This window comes from Alosa alosa, chromosome 4 (assembly GCF_017589495.1).
Source record: "Alosa alosa isolate M-15738 ecotype Scorff River chromosome 4, AALO_Geno_1.1, whole genome shotgun sequence".
In the NCBI taxonomy this organism is placed as follows: Eukaryota; Metazoa; Chordata; class Actinopteri; order Clupeiformes; family Clupeidae; genus Alosa; species Alosa alosa.
In genome coordinates, this window is record NC_063192.1 from 25,846,184 (window position 1) to 25,853,178 (window position 6,995).

The following is a 6,995-nucleotide window of genomic DNA, read 5'->3' on the forward strand; positions in this document are numbered from 1 at the left end:
ACACAGTTTTCTGTGAATATCTGGAGAACCATAGGGCCTAGGATGACCAATAATTTTGTATGTTGGCCTCCAGGGGACATGTCAACTCATCCCATATCCAGTCATTTGAAGTATGGCGCCACCTAGTTAAAAATGAAAAAGCAAAATCGCATCTCTGGCGGACAGGTTCAAAACTGCATGGAATTTGAAGTACACACACACACACACACACACACAGGTATGCACACACTCACACACAACACACGCATGCATGCACACACACACACACACACACACACACACATAAAGACACACACAGTAGACATGCGGGCATATGCACGCACACACACACAAACACGTACACGCATGCATACACAAACACACACGCACGCACACATACAGACGCACACACACACGCATAAACACACCCACTTATACACACACACACAAACATGTACACACACATAAAAACACACACATGCAGGCACACACACACACACACACACACACACACACACACACTCCCCATTACCCCCACACACATACTCACAAGCGAACATATACTGTACACACACATAAAAACACACGCACAGACACATAAAACACACACACACACATGCAGACAAGCAGACACACGCATACATACACACACACATACACACACACACACACACACACACACCATTACCCCCACACACACACTCACAAGCGAAAACACACACAGAGAGAAGCACACATATACACAAAAGCAAATGCACACATGTACTCACTCATTTACATACACAAAAGTTGCAAGAGTATGGAGTAGGAGATGGAGACAAATTGACAAGCGTGATTTATTTTTGCGGAGAGAATGTGCAGGACTGAGCTGCAGTCATATTTTGTACCACTTTGCGGTACATCTAGTTTCTATCATTATCATTGGAAATACACTGTAACATATCATAAGATCGTTAAATCAATATCACCCAACTATGTACAACTATATGGAGATATATTCTAAAAACAAATTGGCATTGCTGAGTGCCCTGATTATTCAGTACACTAGTCTTGCATGTCATGTTAGTTAGGAGTGTATGCATGTGATAGGCCCTATTTCCTGAAATAAATGTGAGTGTCAATATGTATATGTACAGATATGGGACTGTGTGTTTGTTTTTAAGAAAGCACAGTGTATGTGTGTGTGTGTGTGTGTGTGTGTGTATGTGCTGTTTCATTTAGCTCTGATTATGAGGCCTGATACAGAGTGACAGTGTGCAGATTGAGTTGCACAGCCACTCTAATTCTCTCTATTAATAACAAGCTTTCCACACTGCCGTCCCGGACCACATTTATTAATCACAATTTGTCATCTGTCTTGTGCTCCACCCCCACCCCCCCCTCTCTCTCTTCCTCCCTCTTTCTCTCCCTCCCTCTCTCATTCCTCTCTCCTCCTCCCCTGCTTTCTGTCCACTTATCCCTTGCCTCTCCCTCTCTCAGGCAGGGAGACATGGTCAGGCATACTGAACCTTCAGTCTGCCCTCCTCAAGCACACACACACACACACACACACACACACACACACACACACACACACACACGCCACACACACACACACACACACACACACACACACACACACACACACACACACACACACACACACACACACACACACACACACACACACACACACACACATACACACACACACACACACACACACACACACACACACACACACACACACACACTACACACACACACACACCACTCCTCCCCACCTCCCTTTTCCCAGCTTTCTCTCTTCTTTAAGTCTACATTCATTTTCTGTGAGGACATAAAGATTAAACAAAAGCGTTCTCCCCTATGCCACCTCCCATTTACTTTGGCCGCTGTAGTACTCGCATTCATGTCTAAACTGTCATTTGCGGAAGGCAAAGAAACAGTTAAAATCATTTGTCATTGTTGCCGTGATTTTGACTGCGTATTTAAATGCGGGGGCTGTGGCCTGGTTGATTTGAGCCTAATCAGAGAGGTTGTCTGAGCAAAATGCTCTTGTTTTGTTTCCAAATTGAATTGAGCAGCTAAAACGGTTGTACTGGAGGTCAAAGTGAACAATTTGTTGATGGCTGTAGAGTCTAAATGTGATATTTAAATTAGATGAGAGAGTGAAAGAGAGACGGAGAGTGAAAGAGTGAGAAGGAAACCCTAGGAAAAAGACATGGAAACAAAAGATGTCCTACATAGCCTTATACTGCTGTGACTGTAAATGTGAACCATCATGTGTAACATATTTTCACTGCGATATTCCTCAGAAAGCAACAGTATTGAATTATTGGAGGAGGAAGCTGAATGGTGCACAAATGAGACATCTATCATGTATGGTGGTGGGTCATGAATGCATTATCCCAGATCAAACCATTTGATTGCTCTCTTATCGTAGGGCCCCGGTTACCCTTTTCAGAATCACATGATTGATGTGCGTCTGTCATGTATGTACTATTTCCCCTCCTATGCCCGGCATCTCCCCCACACCGGAGTATCGACAGTATCAGCCCAAAGGATTATCTAATTGGACATGGCCTCATTATCTTGCCAGTCTTAATACAGAAAAAAGGCAGAGTGATCAATCCTTATATTCATAGAGCCATGGGACTAGCATAGCAGAGATAATGAGAGCAATTCTTCAGGGGCTACAGATGTATATCACATATGGAGTGCGTGGAACATAAGCAGGAAGGAAATTGATTGATACTCTTACACTGCGCAGCATCACTCGGCATAAAAGTGTTCAGTGCTGGGTGGCTCCAGCTGTGAATAAATACGGGTGGCGTGTTCAGTTCACTGTGTGAAACAGGCTGCGGGCTGTGAGAGGCGTGGTGGAGCCGAGGACTCTGTGTTTATTTATTAACAACGGCACGTCAGCTTGGACGTGGGGTACGGCTCAATCCGACGCCAGTCGGACCTGGGCCTCGCCGGGTCCCCAGATCAGCCGCTCAGTCCAAACAGTGTCATAAAACAAAATCACGCTGTCACGACAGAGAAGGGGGGGGGGGGTTGGCCTTGTGTCCGCTGACCCACGGTGACGCCACTCCCTGTGCGCGGGTGGCCTCGGCGAGGTCACCGACGGTGACGTGCTGTACCCTCTGGTTTGGAGCGGCCGGCTCTGGAGTGAGCGAGAGGAGCCGTGACAGCAGCAAGATCCCACTGACCGCAGCAGCAGCAGCAGGGGCGCTAGGGGTGGCGTGGGGACTCAGATCACCCCACAGCCCTCCACACGCCTGCCTGCCTGCCTGCCTCTGGAGCAGGGACAGTCCCTGGCCTGGTATTTTCTTAAGTGGGCGCGAGCGTTTTGGGGGGGGCGAGGGGGCTGAGAGATGAGGGTGGAGGAGGGAGGATGCAGAGGAAGAGGAAGTGGAAGAGGAGGAGGAGGGGCGGGTTTCTGAGGGGGGGGGGGGGGGGGGCGGCACATTGCAGCCTATTTTCATGTGCAAATGTCAGTCAGTCGGCTCCCAGCAATCACAGCGCCGTCTCCTCCTGAGAGGGGCCACGCCAGGCGAGGAGAGGCGACTCGGCCTGAATAATTAAGCAGCCGGGGGCCGCTGTGCCGCGGGGGTCGCCACCTTCTAAAGTGATGACAGAGAGCGGTCCCCGACTCCCTCCCATTCACTCCCATTACTACTTATTTACTGTTTCCCATTCCAGGCAGGCGGCGCGGGGGCCTCGCCGGGTCCTCCCTGGGCCCCAGATCAGCCGCTCAGTCCAAACAGTGTCATAAAACAAAAACAGAACGCTCAGGGGGAGGAAACAACATCAACAACCAGCCATGTTTTCTTTCTCTCCCTCTTTCTCTTGCTCTACCCCCACAGTCACAGAGTTGACAGTAAGCCCTGTCTGTACACACACACATGCACACACACACACACACACACACACACACACGCATACACAAACGCTCACACATACACACTCACATACACAGAAATGTCCACTTACACACTGACATAGACACAGATATAACACACAAGCGCCCAGACAGGGACTGTGCACACACACATAACTCTGGAAACATTATGAAGTATATTATTTACATTATAAACATATTTACATTATTTACATTATAAACAAGTATAAAGAAAAATGAATGAAGGTTTAGTGAGTGAGGGAGAAAAGTCGAATGTTGATAGATGTCTAAAAACAAAACAAAAAAAAGGGAATCAGGTAAAATAGAGAGGCACAGAAGTGTCCAAACAAATTACAGAGGACATATTGACGTGAGGATCGTCCTGACAAGAGGGACATGGCAGGAGAGAGAGGGAGGGAGGGAGCCTGATGGAGAGGATGGGCGGGAGAGTGGAAGATAGAGAGCGGAGGGGAGGGAGAGAAAGAGAGAGAAGGGGAAGGATTGATTTCTCCTGTGTAACGGACACTCTCTACCTTTCTATCAGTCACACAGGGCAACACACTGTGCCATCCTTAAAGAGGACTCATCTTTCTTCCAAACTTCAGATGTGACAGCAACATGACAAGGGCGCAGGGCTGGCCTCAGCCCCCCACACCCACACACACACACACACACACACACACACACACACACACACACACACACACACACACACACACACACACACACACACACACACATATACACACACTGACACGTGAACACACTGCTTGTCCACACACACACACGCACGTGCAGACAGCGCCCATATAAACAGTCAGGTGCTGTTGTCATGTCTGCCCAGCAGACGCATCTCTCAGGCTCCTAAATTGTTTGTGCTGAGTGGGATGACAATGCAGAGCCAGCGCTGGGGGGCTGGCAAAAGGGTGCGGTGTCCCCTCAAATAAAATCAGTGCACCCCCTAGTGTGACCACTGCATAGGCTATTACGTTTGTATGTTATTGCTATTCCATGTAGATGTGGTCTTGTTTCGTTAGTTAGGCTACATGCAGGGGCAGAAAACTCACATAACCTCTCTTTGACCCACTCTCACACACACACACACAATGGAGACATTCAATACTTGAATCAGAACAATCCAGTTGCAGCACAGAATGACAGTTCAGTTCGGTGTTCACTAAAGGTAAATTTAAGAAAAAGGTAAATTTAAGATAAAATTCGTTAGATAGGCAAAGTTATCAGCAATTTGCAACATGCATGTAAGAGCCTAGGTGGTAAGGTAAAAAAAAAAATGCCCCCTTGAAATCGCAAATGCCCCCTCTGTCACTGTACTCTGCAGCTGGGTCTGTGACAACGTTTCTCCATAATGCCACATCTGCTCAGATGCCCCTCTCTCATTTACCAGAGGGAGGGCCCTCTGTCCAAATGCGCATGGAGGCTGAGAACAAAGTTCGGTTTGGTGGAGAGGCTGATGTGTGTGCATTGCCATCTTCTCCTTCATCTCTGAGCTTCTCTGGTTGCTGCTGACAAACGAGAAGTCTGAATGCAATTACATGTGTACTGTCTTCCCTCCTTCCCTCACTCTCTCTCTCTCTCCTCTGCCTCCTCCTCCTCCCTTCTCCCTCTCCCTGTCTGTCTCTCTGACACCCCCTCCTCTCTGCTCCCTTTTCTCCCATCTCTCTCTCTCTCTCTCTCTCCGAGTTTATCTTTTATTTGCATGCAGAGGAATGTTCTTGTGTCTCCCATTCATTAGCCACATCCTCCCATGGCCTTGGCTGTTGGCTATGCACACTGATGATGTGGTTTCCAAGCACAGACTGTGTCCCAAGCAGACTGTTAAGCTTCACCATGCACAACATTACTAATAGGCTACAGGATTGTGCAACAGGTATAAATTCACCTCATGCCCACTATCTCCTTTTAGCTCTCGGTTTTTCAGCTTGAGAGACTATTTGGTTGTTCAAATGTCTTAGTTCTACATCTGCTGCATATGCCACAGTTTTAACCATGCAGTTGTGATGTTGTTATTTCAAAAGGTATTAAAGTAATATTATTCCAGCTGTGTACAGGATCAAGGTTGCAAATCAATCAGACTCATTACATCTTGATTAAAAGTTTATTTGAGACTGTTTGGTGGGGAGCAAAAATCAACCTCAAATCTGGGCTTGTTGTATTGATCGTGTAAATAAATCCCATTTGCAATTACAAACCTGTAGCATGTCCGACTGCTCAAGAATTTAGATACACCTAGACCCAGTCCATTAGGACGGCTGAGATCTGTAGGATATTTGGTTCTGTCGGTTTCATGTTGGTGAGTGGTGTTTTCATGTTACATTCTGAGGGAAACAACCAAACACAAGGGTATTGTTTATTAGCAAAGCGGCTGGGTGGTTCCCATGGAGATATTGACATTGTGTGTGTTTGTGTGTGTGTGTGTGTTTGTGTGTGTGTGTGTTTGTGTGTTTGTCTGTGTGTGTGAACGCCTGTGTGCTCATTATGGCTCTTCGCATATAATGGCGGACGGGTGTGAAACGGAGAGAGAGAAATCACTCACTGCGCCTCGACATTTTCTGTCCTCCTCCACACTCCTCTCTCTCCTATCCATTCATCACCTGTGGTCTCCCATGAAACAGTGAACACACACACAAACACACACACACACACACACACACACACACACACAGTCACTTCCTGAATGCTGGTGAACACCGTGGAGAAGAGCAGAGAAGAGAATGGAAAGGGCTTAGAATGAGCCAAGTGAACTGTGAGTGAAGGTCTGGATGCACTGTGTGCCTGACCCCTGGCTGCTGCTAAGGTGGACTGTAAGAAAGAGAGAGAGAGAGAGAGGGAGAGAGAGAGAGAGAGAGAGAGAGAGAGAGGGAGAGAGGGAGGGAGAGAGAGAGGGGGAGAGGGAGAGAGAGAGAGGAGTAGAGAGCAAGTGGAGACATGAGCGATCTTTTTAAATTATTGAAGGCGATTATTTGGTGACTTATGGTTGGTTGCTGTCAGGGATTTCAGGATAAATTGTGGCGGCTAAGAATTACACTTTCCCCCTCCATCCTCTATTCATCTTTCTCAACATAACCCCACACCTCCCTTCTTCCCCCACCTAGCTGTCCCTGTTGGTCTC